Genomic DNA, 12,713 nt, shown 5'->3' with positions numbered 1-12,713 from the left:
TTGATTTTTTATGGTATTCATTAAAAGTTTACTACATGCCAGACACTATTCTAAGTACAAGCTAATCAGGTTGGACACAGTCCCTGTGCCACATAGGGCTCCCAGTCTTAATCCCCATTTTACAGATAACTGTGTCTCAAAGGAAGGGAAGTGACTTGTTCAAGGTCTCAAAGCAGACAAGTGACAGACCTGGGCCTAGAACCCAGGTCCTCTGGCTCCCATGTCTATGCTCTATCCACCAGGCCATGTTGCTTCCCTTGAATGACTGGAAGAGGAGAGGGAGAAGGAGAGAGAGAAAGGAGAGAGGGAGAAGGAGGAAGAGAGGGGAGGGAAAGAGAGAAAGGAGAGAGGGGAGGAGGAGAAAGAGAAGGGAAGGGAGTGAGAGAAGGGAGAGACGGAGAGAGGGGGGAGAAACGGAAGGAGAGAGAGAGGAAGGCGAGAGGGAGAGAGAAGCAGAAGGAGAGAAAGAGAGAGAGAGAGAGAGAGAGAGAGAGAGAGAGAGAGAGAGAGAGAGAGCACAACCCTGAGGAAGTCCATGTGGTGGAATTCCAGGAAACTGCAGCCAGCAGGACTCTCCCCAAAAGAACAGCAAACAAATCACACGTGCTTTGTTGGCCTTGGTTTTTCACTGCCAGATTCCCTCCCCAGAGGAGATGTTCCTTGGCTGGACAATTGTCCTCTCCTAAGCTCTTAGTATAGTGCTTTGCAGATAGTAAGCGCTCCACAAATGAGTGAAGCAGCATGGCTCAGTGGAAAAAGCATGGGCTTGGGAGTCAGAGGTCATGAGTTCGAAACCCGGCTCTGCCACTTGCCAGCTGTGTGACTGTGGGCAAGTCACTTAACTTCTCTGTGCCTCAGTTACCTCATCTGTAAAATGGGGATAAACTGTGAGCCTCACGTGGGACAACCTGATTACCCTGTATCTATCCCAGCAATTAGAACAGTGCTCGGCACATAGTAAGTGCTTAACAAATACCAACATTATTAACATTATTATAAATATGACTGAATGAATGAATGAACAAGCAGATACCTGCCAGGCTGGCTTTCAAAACACACCAAGTCTCTTAGTCATAGTATTTATTGAGTGACCCCTGAGTATGGTGCCCTGAACAAAGAGCCTCCAGAGCCTGAAATGGAGAAGTGACGGGTGCCCTGCCCAGCAGGGAATCCCACCCAGAGCATCTCACAGGGACTATTCGGGAGGGAAAGGAGGGGACTGGTGGGGGTCAGGGGGAGGGAAGGAGGGAGAGGGGAAGGTGATCGTCTTGGCCTGAACAATCTGTGAGAGAGAAGATTTAGAAAGCTTTCGGTCATCTGGCAGAGCTAGTCAGTCAGTCAGTCAATCATACTTATTAAGTGCTTACTCTGTGTAGAGCACTGTACTAAACATTTGTCTACTCTGTGACCCGATGCTTTTATCCAACCCAGCACTTGGTACTGTACCTGGCAAGCAGCGTGGCTCAGTGGAAAGAGGCCGGGCTTGGGAGTCAGAGGTCATGGGTTCGAATCCCGGCTCTGCCACTTGCCAGCTGTGTGACTGTGGGTGAGTCACTTCACTTCTCTGTACCTCAGTTACCTCATCTGTAAAATGGGGATTAACTGTGATCCTCATGTGGGACAACCTGATGACCCTGTATCTCCCCCAGCGCTTAGAACAGTGCTCTGCACATAGTAAGCGCTTAACAAATACCAACATTATTATTAAACACTTAACAAATACCACAATTAGTATTATTATTATGAGAGTATAACAATAAACACGTTCCTTGCCCACAATGAGCTTACAGTCTAGAAAGGGAGTCAGATGTTAATAGAAATAAATATACGAATGGATATGGACAAAAGTGCTATGGGGCTGGGAGGTGGGGATGAATGAAGAGAGCAATACAGGGTGATGCAGAAGGGAGCCAGAGAAGATGAAAGGAAGGTTTAGTTGTGGAGGGTCTCTTGAAAGAGTTGTGCCTTCAATAAGGCTTTGAATGGGGGAGAGCCACTGTCTGTTTGATATGAGGAGGGAGGGCATTCCAGCTAGTCTAGACAGTAATAACTGCAGTGTTTGTTAGGCACCTATTATGCTTCAAGCACTGTTCTAAGCACTGGGGTAGATAGAGGATCATTAAGTCAGACACAGGCCCTGTCCCACGTAGGGCTCACAACGTCAGGTGGAGAGAGAGAACTGGAAAGAGAAGCGGTGTGGCCTAGTGGATAGACCATGGGCCTGGAAGTAGGAAGGATCTGGGTTCTCATCCAGACTCTGCCACTTCCCTGCGGTGTGACCTTGGGGAAGTTACTTCACTTCTCTGCACCTCAGTTACCGAGATGTAAAGCGGGAATTAAAAGGAGTGTGAGTCCATATGGAACAGGGACTGTGTCCAACCAATTTGCTTGTATCCACCCCAGTGCTTAGAACGTTGCTTGGCACATAGTAAATGCTTAACTCTAGACTGTGAGATCATTGTGGGCAGAGAATGTCACTGTTTATTGTTATATTGTACTTTCCTAAACACTTAGTACAGTGCTCTGTACACAGTAAGCACTCAGTAGATGTGATCGAATGAATGATTGAATGAACCAATGCCACAATTATGATCGAATCCCCATTTACAGAGGAGGAAACCGAGGCCCAGAGAAATTAAGTGAATTGCCCAAGGTCACACAACAGGGAAGTAGTAGAGTCGGGATGAAAATCCAGGGCCTCTGACTCCCCGGCCCAGGTCCTTTCCACCGCTTTCGGCCTGATGGAGGTGAACCTGGGGCGATTTCCTTCCTTGCCCTCAGCCCCGTGGTCAGCCAGACCAGTTAAGCCAGCCGGACAGGAGGGGCCCTGGTGACCCGTCTCCAACCCCTCCCGGGCACCTATGGACTGCCTGCCCACTGGGACTCCTTGTGCTGTCAATTCACGCCGATTTGATTTCATTAGGGTTGAAGGGGTTGAAACTGTCACGACAGCTCAGTCAGAAGATCAAAAGTGTGTTAGAGGGTCTTAACCATTCTTCTCCAATTAGGGAAAAGAAAATCAACTGCAGTTAGGGCAGCAGGGGAAACAAATGACTCTCAAGCTTCTGTTGAAAAGAGCTATAGTAGAGGGAGACCAAAAAAACCTCTCCACATTATTATCAAAGTGATCATTACCCTATTTATTTTGTTAATGAGATGTACATCACCTTGATTCTATTTATTTGCTATTGTTTTAATGAGATGTTCTTCCCCTTGATTCTATTTATTGCCATTGTTCTTGTCTGTCTGTCTCCCCCGATTAGACCGTAAGCCCGTCCAAGGGCAGGGACTGTCTCTATCTGTTACCGATTTGTACATTCCAAGCGCTTAGTTCAGTGCTCTGCACATAGTAAGCGCTCAATAAATACTGCTGAATGAATGAATGAACCACAGATGTAATTATTGATGGAGAAATAGTAGCAGAAGCAGTAGAAACAGTAATAGTAATAGTAGTAGTAGAGTAGCAGCAGTAGTAATAATAATAACAATGTTGGTATTTGTTAAGCGCTTACTATATGCCAAGCACTGTTCTAGGCCCTGGGGTAGATACAAGGTGATCAGGTTGTCCCACGTGGAGCTCACAGTTTTAATCCCCATTTTACAGATGAGGTCACTGAGGCACAGAGAAGTTAAGTGACTTGCCCAAAGTCACACAGCTGACAAGCAGCGGAGCCGGGATTTGAACCGATGACCTCTGACTTCCAAGCCTGGGCTCTTTCCACTGAGCCACTCTGCTTCTGGTTCTGCTTCTGCTTCCTAATAGCAGGAGTAATAATAGTATTAGAGTAATAATAGTAGGATTAATAGTAGCAGTAATTGAAGTAATAGTAGCAGCAGCAGTAACAAAAATAATAATAATGATGGTATTTGTTCAGGGCTTACTATGTGCCGAGCACTGTTCTAAGCGCTGGGATAGATAGAAGGTTATCAGGTTGACCCAAGTGGGAGTCCCAGTCTTAATCCCCATTTTACAGATGAGGTTACTGAGGCACAGAGAAGTCAAGGGGATTGCCCAAAGTCACGCAGCTGACAAGTGGCAGAGCAGGGATTCGAACCCATGACCAAGCCCAAGCCCAGGCTCTTTCCACTGAGCCACGCTGCTTCCAATCCAGATCTATTGTGCTCTCCCAACTGCAGGGCTCCGAGCACTGTAAGGGAGAGTGGGGATTAGAACCCACGATCTCTGACTCCCAAGTGCATACTCTTTCCACTAAATCACGCTGTTTCTCAGTAATGGCACTAGTAAGAGTAGCAGCAGTATTAAAAATGATAGGAGTAGAAGTAATAGCAGCAGAAGGAGTAACAGTAGCAATAGTACTAGTAATAATAATAATAACTGGTATTTGTTAAGCGCTTACTAGGTGCCAGGCACTGAACTAAACTCTGGGATGGATACAAGTCAATTAGGTTGGACACAGTCCCTGTCCCACATGGGGCTCACAGTCTCAATCCCCATTTTCCAGATGAGGTCACTGAAGCCCACAGAAGTGACGTGATTTGCCCAAGATCACACAGTGGACAAGTGGCGGAGCCGGGATTAAAGCCCATGGCCTTTTGACTCTTAGGCCGGTACTAAATCCGCTAGGCCATGTTGCTCCTCAGCAGTACTAGTAGCAGGAGTAATAGTGGGAGGAGTAGGAGGAGTAGCAGAAAGAGCGTGGTCTTGGGAATCAGAGGATGTGGGTTCTAATCCCAGATCCGTCACTTGTCTGCTGTGTAACTTTGGACAAGCCACTTAACTTCTCTGTGCCTCAGTGACCTCTTCTGCAAATGGAGATTAAGACTGTGAGTCCCATATGGGACAATGTGATTACCTTATATATACCCCAGCGCTTAGAACACTGCTTGGCACATAGTGCTTAACAAATACCATTATTATTATTATCACCATCACCCTCATCATCACCCCATTCATTACCTCCATCACCACCACCACCATCACCATCCAGCGCTTAGAACAGTGCCCAGCACTTAGAACAGTGCCCGGCACATAGTAAGCGCTTTACAAATACCATCATTATTATTATTACCCCCATCGCCATGACCACCACCATTAACTCGACCACCATCATCCCCATCCCCATCATCCTCATCCCCATCATCCTCACCGTCACCACTACCATGACGACTGGAAAGGAAGGAGTCATCAGAGATAAAAGGAGACAGCTGGAGAAAGATGGAGAAGCAGAGTCGAGAGCGCCAGGGAGACAGAGACAAAGATAGATATAGAAACAGAATCAGAGAGTCAAAGAGTGACAGGGACCAGAGAGAGAGTGGTAGAAGTAACAATAGTAGTAATCGATTAATCAATCAATCGTATTTACTGATTGCTGACTGTTTGCAGAGTGCTTTTTTAAGTGCCTGGGAGCAGCATGGCTTAGTGGACAGCGCACGGGCCTAGGAGTCAGAAGGACCTGAACTCTGATCCTGGCTCCGCCACGTCTGCTGTGTGACTTTGGGCAGGTCACTTCAACTTCTCTGGGCCTCAATTACCTCATCCATAAAATGGGGAAAAGAGGGTAAGCCCCATGTAGGACAGGGACTTTGTAACCTCTAGTCCAGCACTTGGCACATAGTAAGCGCTTAATAAGTACCATAACTACTATTATTTTGGGGCGAGTACAATATAACAGAGATGGTAGACACGTTCCCTGCTAACAAATGGTATTCATTCATTCATTCATTCATTCATTCAATAGTATTTATTGAGCGCTTACTATGTGCAGAGCACTGTACTAAGCGCTTGGAATGAACAAGTCGGCAACAGATAGAGACAGTCCCTGCCGTTTGACGGGCTTACAGTCTAATCGGGGGAGACGGACAGACAAGAACAGTGGCAATAAATAGAGTCAAGGGGAAGAACATCTTGTAAAAACAATGGCAACTAAATAGAATCAAGGCGATGTACATTTCATTAACAAATGGTAGTAGTAGCAGCAGTAGTAGTAATAGAATTTATTAAGCACCGACTGTGTGCAGAGCGCTGTACTGAGCGCTGGGAAAGAATACACAGATGGGAATTCTACTTGGACCATGCCCCTCAAGGGGTTTGCACTCTAAAAATATAAGAGGGGAGGCAGACAGGGACAGACAAAGAGAAAGCGGCAGAAACAGAGTGACAGGGAGGAAAAGGGAGAGAGACAGAAAGAGACCAAGAGAGATCTAGGGACAGAAATTGGGAGTCAAAGAGTGACAGAGAGATGGAGAGAAAGAGAGAGAGGGAGAGAGATCTTGGCAGAGAGTTAGAGATTAAGGCAGAGGGGGAGGGAGGGTGTCAGGGAGAGGAATAGCTCTGTCTCAGCTATAAGAACCTCTTCTCTCCGAATGTCATGTTTTCGGCTCGTGGTTGTCTGGGAAGAGGAGCAGGAGTCCGTCACTGTCACTGTGAAGTAGTCTGGGCACTGAACCAAGTGCTGGGGGAAGGACGGAAGGACAGAGGGTCAAAGGGAGGGGTGGAGGGAGAGACGGAGGGACAGAGGGAGAAAGGGATGGAAGGAAGGACAGAGGGGGGAATGGAGGGATGGACAGAGGGGTGGAAGGAGAGAGGGAGGGAGAGAGGGATTGAAGGGATGAATGGAGGGAAGCAGCATGGAGTAGTGGATAGAGCCTGGGCCTGGGAGTCAGAAGGTCGTGAGTTCTAATCCCGGCTCTGCCACTTGTCTGCTGTGTGACCTTGGGCAAGTCACTGCCCTTCTCTGGGCCTCAGATACCTCATTTTTAAAATGGGGATTGAGACTGTGAGCTCCACATGGGACCTGATTTGCTTGTATTATCCCCAGAACTCAGTACAGTGCTTGGCACATAGTAAGCTCTTAACAGATACCACAATTATTACCATTATCGTTAACTGAGGGAGGGACAAGGGGAAAGACAGACAGAGGGACAGAAGGAGGGAGGGATGGGGAGGTGGACAGAGGGGCAGACGAAGGGAGGGAGAGATGGAAGGACTCCCTTGAGATCAGGGCTGAGCCATCGGAGCCAAGTGGAGGTTGTCAGAGTCACCAGAATGTGGCTTTGCTGCCCAGGGCATTTGGAGCTAAAGGATGTGGAAAACCCCGAGATCAGCTCTGTCTCCAATAGAGGTGCAAAGCAGCCTGCCCAGGCAGTCAAGGTCACCTACGCGACTCGAAAAGGCCAATTCCATCCCCCGGACTGACCATGCCGTGCCCACACAAAGACTGCCCCTTGGTTGTGTTGTAACATTTTCCGTTAGCAGCCCTTGATGCCCTTATCGTTTTGACCTCCTCGACTCACAGTCCGTTAAAAGCTTCTGCTCAGAATGATTGCAGTGACTCATGATCTGCAATACGTATTGTGTTCAGAGTGTACTGCGAAAGCAATGTGCTGTTATTGCAGTGTACCTGGATCTCAGTGTGCCATGGTTGCAGTGTCCCTGAGTCATATGTTCTATGCTTTCAGTGTCCCTTGACTAGTTCCCCATGATTGCAGAGCACCCAGATTGCAGTACACTTTGCAGTGCATCGCAATCGCAGTGTGTCTCGATGCCGGCCGACGGTGATCGCAGTGTACCGCGATTGCAGTGCATCGTGATTGCAGTGTACCACACCACAGCTGGGATGCAGGACTGACTGAGGCTTGGTTTTACCAAAGCCATCGAACTTCTCCTCTGCCCTCCTCCTCCAGGCTTTTGGTTTCACCAACCTACTGGGGTCCCTCCTAATAATTATTATTATTTTGGTACTCGTTAAGCACTTTCTATGTGCCAAGGAGTGTTCTAAGTGCTGGGGTCAATACTACTTAATAAATAATAATGATGACATTTGTTGAGTGCTTACTATGTGCCAGGCACTGTACTAAGCACTGGGGTGGTTACAAGCAAATCAGGTTGGACAGTCCCTGTCCCACATGGAGCTCACGCTCTTATCCCCATTTTACAGAGGAGGTAACTGATGTGAGATGAGATCAGCTCTGTCTCCAATATAGGTGCAAAGCAGCCTGCCCAGAGACTCAGAGGCCCAGAGGCCCAGAGGCCCAGAGGCCCAGAGGCCCACTGAGGCCCAGAGAAATGAAGTCACTCGTCCAACGTCACACAGCCAACATGGCTTAGTGGAAAGAACCCGGGCTTGGGAGTCAGAGGTCATGGGTTCTAATCTCACCTCCGCCACTTATCAGCTGTGTGACTTTGAGCAAGTCACTTAACTTCTCTGTGCCTCAGTTATCTCAACTCTAAAATGGGGATTAAGACTGTGAACCCCACATGGGACAACCTGATTACCTTGTATCTCCCCAGCCCTTAGAAGAGCACTTGGCATATAGTAAACGCTTAACAAATACCATCATTATTATTATGTGGCCGAGCCAGGATTAGAACCTGCTCCTCACATTCTGCCCAGGACAGCTGTGCTAAGGGGGCAATCACTTCCACACCGAACCTAGAGGATGCTGGCAGAAGGGTACGGCTCACTGACAGGTGGACCCTAGTGGCCTCGAGATTGGGACTGTTGGACTCCCCTTCCCCCCACCCCCGCCCCTGCCCAGCATGGAGAGGGTGGCTGAGGCCAGGCAGGGAGGAAAGGGCGGAGTGGGCAAGACTTCAGAGGTGGCTTTATTTGGATTCGGAGAGATGATCTAGAGGTCATGGGTTCTTAATCCTGCCTCCAACACATGTCTGCTGTGTGACCTCGGCCAAGTCACTTCACTTCTCTGAGCCTCAGTTATCTCATCTGTAAATCGGGAATTGAGAATGTGAGCCCCATTTGGGACAGGGACTGTGTCCAACCCACTTTGTTTGCACCCACTCCACTACTACAGCCCTGGGCTCCATACACCTCCATCCCCCCAACCCCGGGACAGTGGTTGGATGGGTGGGTGGATAATAATAAGAATAATAATGGTGGTATTTGTTAAGTGCTTACTATGTGCCAAGCACTGGGGGAGATACAAGGTAAGCAGGTTGTCCCACGTGGGACTCAGTCTCAATCCCCATTTTACAGATGAGGTAACTGAGATACAGAGAAGTTAAGTGGCTTGCCCAAAGTCACACAGCTGATAAGTGGTGGAGCTGGGTTTAGAACTCATGACCCCTGATTCCCAAGACCGGGCTCTTTCTACTAAGCCACTCTACTTCACACTCTGAATGGGTGGGAGGGTGGTTGGATGGTTGGGTGGGTGGGTGGCTGGTTGGCTGGATGGATGGGTGGTTGTGAAGCAGTATGGCATAGTGGAGAGAACACGGGCCGGGGAGTAAGAGGGTCATGGGTTCTTAATCCTGCCTCCAACACATGTCTGCTGTGTGACCTCGGCCAAGTCACTTCACTTCTCTGAGCCTCAGTTATCTCATCTGTAAATCGGGAATTGAGAATGTGAGCCCCATTTGGGACAGGGACTGTGTCCAACCCACTTTGCTTGCACCCACTCCAGTGCTTAGTACAGTGCCTGGCACATAGGAAACACTTAACAAATACTATAATAATAATTATTATTATCATTGTAATTATTATGGGTGGATGGACGATAAACTCATTTTGGGCAAGGAATGTGTCTGTTTGCTATTATATTGTGCTCTCCCAAGTGCTTAGTACAATGCTCTGCAAACAGTTAGCACTCAATAAATATGACTGAATAAATATGATTGAATGAATGGATGGATGGATGGGTGGGCTGGTGGATGGATGGAAGGATGGATGGATAGACAGATTGACAAGTGGTTGGGTGAACAAATGGATGGACAGAGGGGAAGATAGGTGGAAGGATGGACGGACAGCCCTAGAGTGGACAGCTCTATTATTTATATATACATGGGCTTCGGGAGAAGTTGCGCCAGACCAGCCTCTCTGCTGGAACTTCCAGGAGCTTGGAGGCAAAGAGGAACAGGGCGGCATCTGTCCAGATGCGAGGGGCCGAAAGCAAAGCTCTGAGCTTCTTTCCCCAGTCAGCAGTTCTCTTCAGCCGCTGGTGCCTGGCCCTAGCCTGCACGGCCCAAATTCTCTAAGTGGCACGCCCAAAAAGCACCCATCATCACTCCTTCCCACCACCCGGGGACCAGACCCCTGGATGCCATCCAGGTGGAGGCTGTGGGCTGGAAACAGAAGACAGGGTGGTAACCAGCAAGGGCTCCGGATCTCAGGGGGGTCTGGACAGCGGGGGACTCCGGACACTGGGTGGGGGGGAGGAGAGGGCTGAACAGTGGGGGGCTTCAGGCAGCAGGTGCATTTTCGTGAGGGTATGGGAGAGGAGAAATCTGAATTCAGCTGTTAGAGCAAAGCGCTCCCACCCACACAGACAGGCCTGGCTGTTTGAGAAATCATAGCTGGGAAGATCCCTTTCCCAGGAGACCAAAAGCAGAGCCAGGCAGGGAGAGGGGAGGGAGAGGCAGAGATAAAGAAAGAGAGAGAAAGAGAGAGAAGGTCTACAAAAAAAAAATAGAAAATTAAGATACTGACAGAAGGGTTATGATGGAGTGGAGGAGTTTCTTAAATGCTTAAGTCACAGCAAGAACTGAAGTGGCAGTCGAAGGGTGAAGGGAATGGCGCTTATTACAGTGCTCTACCCAGAGAAGGTACTAAATGGAAAATTACTGAACACAAGTCAAATTTTTAGTTTCAGTGTGGAGAAGAAAAGAGAGTAGGGAGTTTATGTAGCTCTAATGCTTCTCTCTTGCTTCACTGATTTCTTCAACCCAGCACATTTACTTTTCTCGTCTAACACCAACGTATTCACTGTACATTGATTTCATTTGTCTCACCGCAGACCCCTCACCCATGTCCTACCTCTGGCCAGGAACGTCCTTCCGGTCTATATCTGGCAGACCACCGCTCTCCCCATCTTCAAAGACTTATTAAAATGACATCTCCTCCAAGAGGTCTTCCCCGACTAAACCCTCCATTTTCCTTACTCCCTCTCCCTTCTGCATCACCCTCGCACTTGGATTTGCCCCCTTTATTTGCCCAACCTCAGCCTGTCTCCCTCTCTAATCTGTAAGCTCCTTGCAGACAGGGAACGTGTCTATTAGCACTGTTGTATTGTAGTCTCCCAAATGCTTAGTTCAGTGCTTTGGACACAGTAAGCTCTCAATAAATATGACCGATTAATTGATACAGAGGTACGAACAGGGACCAAACTTCTCAGAGCCCAAGGGCCAGAGAAACACCATTTTGGATCTTTGCAGCCCTGACTGGACAGAGTGGGAAATCTGAATCCGTGGAGGGTGAAAAAGTTTGGCACGTCTCTAATGGGAAATCAAAGGTATCAATCATTTAATCAATCAGTGGTATTTATTGAGTGCTTACTATGTGTAGAGCATTGTTCTTAGTGCTTGGAACAGTAATAATTATAATAATAATAATAGTATTTTGTTAAGCACTTACTATCTGCCAAGTACTGTTTTAAGCGCTGGGGTAGATATAAGATAATCAGGTTGTCCCAGGTGGGGCTCACAGTCTTAATCCCCATTTTACAGATGAGGTAACTGAGGCATGGAGAAGTTAAGTGACTTGCCCAATGTAACACAGCTAAGTACAATATAACAGAATTAGCATATACCTTCCCGGCCCATAATGAGCTTAGGTATGGTTCCATACCACAGTGTGTTGGGAACTGAACATGCGATGACAATGAAAAAATCCTGTGCTTGCTCAGGGGATGAGAAGTTTCAAGAACAGTTAATGGCCATCCTCTAGATTGTGAGCTCATTGTGGGCAGGAATGTTTGTGTTGTTATATCATACTCCCCCAAGTGCCTAATATGGCGCTTTGTACACAGTAAGTGCTCAATAAATATGACTGAAAGAATGAATAGGATCAAGCCATCCATTTCCCATTATCTCATCAGGCTGCCCAGGATCCATCTCATTCTGGGCCCTAAAATGGCCACCAGATCACGTGAGGGAGCCTCCAGCCCTGATTGTTTGGAACGTCCTTCCATGCTGCTGGGCTCTGCCTTGAATCTGTTTTGCCCCTCTGGCTGTTGGTCGCAGACCCCTTTCCAGGAGGGGTGGTCCTTTTCCGGTCTTCTGACCAGATGGTCTGGTTTCTGAGTCCCCGGGGCCCATGAAGGGATGTGGTGGCTTTGGGGCATGGGGCGGGAGGGAGTCAGGATACCCTCAGGGACTTGCCAAAGGATCTGGTGGTCACGGAAAAACTTCCACAGAATGGTGTTGCGCTGAGTGTCCGCCAGAAAACGCCACATCACTTGTGTCTATCTGTCCATCTCCAGTATCAGTAACAATGATAATAGTGGTATTTGTTAAGTGCTTACTATGTGACAAGCACTGTTCTAAGAGCTGGGGGTAGATACAAGGTAATCAGGTTGGACAGAGTACCTGACCCACATGGGGCTCACAGTCTTAATCCCCATTTTACAGATGAGGGAACTGAGGCTCAGAGAAGGGAAGTGTTTTGCCCAAGGTCATACAGCAGACATTTGGCGGAGGCGGTATTAGAGCCCAGTCTTCTAACTATCAAGACTGTGCTCTTTCCACTAGGCAATGCTGCTTTCTCTTAGGGTTGGCAGTGACCCACCTGTGGACACCTGATTGAGTGGACACTTCACCTATTCACTGTAGACTATAATCTCACTGTGGGCAGGGAATGTGTCTGTTTATTGTTGTATTGTACTCTCCCAAGTGTTTAATACAGTGCTCTGCATGTAGTAAGAGCTCAATAAATGCCAAGAGCAACCACTTAACAAATGTCACCCAATCGATCCCTACTTTTATTTCAGCCCCCTAGCAGTATTTGCCCCAAGATCCTGCA

Source organism: Ornithorhynchus anatinus, chromosome 2, assembly GCF_004115215.2.
Source record: "Ornithorhynchus anatinus isolate Pmale09 chromosome 2, mOrnAna1.pri.v4, whole genome shotgun sequence".
NCBI lineage: Eukaryota > Metazoa > Chordata > Mammalia > Monotremata > Ornithorhynchidae > Ornithorhynchus > Ornithorhynchus anatinus.
The sequence above is the reverse complement of the archived record's forward strand: the minus strand, read 5'-3'. Positions refer to the sequence as shown.